The following is a 1,094-nucleotide window of genomic DNA, read 5'->3' on the forward strand; positions in this document are numbered from 1 at the left end:
CTTCACATTTACAAAGATTTCCTTGAATTAAGTTTTGTTTCGTCTTTCTTGAGACAAAAAAAAAAAAGAAGTACTCAGAAAAACAAAAAGAAAAAAAACAGAAAAAAGAAGGTACTTTGTTTTCCACCGCTACATAAAGAACACCTTCCGACAAGGGACGAGTCTGTAGAATAACTGATTCCTACGTTCAGTCGAACACACAAACACATAATTATTGTACACGGAACCAAGATCATTTATAGTCTGTCTCTCTCTATCTCTCTATCTACACACATCGACTTACCTTTCTATACGATTTAGAAGAAAAGAAGAAGCAACGCACCGCGAATTAAATATCTCTATATACAGACGCATACACATATATTTATATATACATATGTATTTATACATACATGGATATTTAGTATACATGGGTATTTAGTCTATAAAGCTAAATAGCTTACTATCTTCATATACATATACACACATAGATATATCTCCCTCTTTTTTCTTCTGCCTCCCCCATTCTGTCCTTACCCCCTTTCTATCTGAATCTCTGTTTTTCTCGATCGTTCTCTTTCTTTTTTCATTCATCTACTCTTTCTATTTTACTCGTTCTCTGTTACATCCTCTGCCTTTCTTCATTCAACAATTGTTGACCTCTTTCGCTTTGCCTCGCTAAATATTTTTCTTTCTCACCCTCTTTCTCTTTTTTTCTCTCTCTTATTTTGTTTTCTTTATTTCATTCATTCATTCGCCTTGGCTTTACTTCATTTCGTTCAATCAATCTTTGTTTTTTTTTTTTTAATTTCTTGATTTATTGTGCCATCTTGTCATAAATAGTTTTACAAATTTTCGATTATCTTTCAAAAAAAAAAAAAAGAAAAACTATACCTTCAATTGTTGTTTTTTATTGTTGTTAGCGTAAAGTGTTTGTTGCTACTAACAACAATTATCGTCGTTGTTGTTAATGTAGATTGATTTTCTCGCATCACATTATTATTATTATTATTATTATTATTATTATTATTATTATTATTATTATTATCAGTAGTAGTAGTAATAATAATAATAATTTCGGCGATTTCTTTCATTTTTATAGTCATTTATTTTTG

The sequence above is a fragment of the Octopus bimaculoides genome, chromosome 21 (assembly GCF_001194135.2).
Source record: "Octopus bimaculoides isolate UCB-OBI-ISO-001 chromosome 21, ASM119413v2, whole genome shotgun sequence".
NCBI classification, from domain to species: Eukaryota; Metazoa; Mollusca; class Cephalopoda; order Octopoda; family Octopodidae; genus Octopus; species Octopus bimaculoides.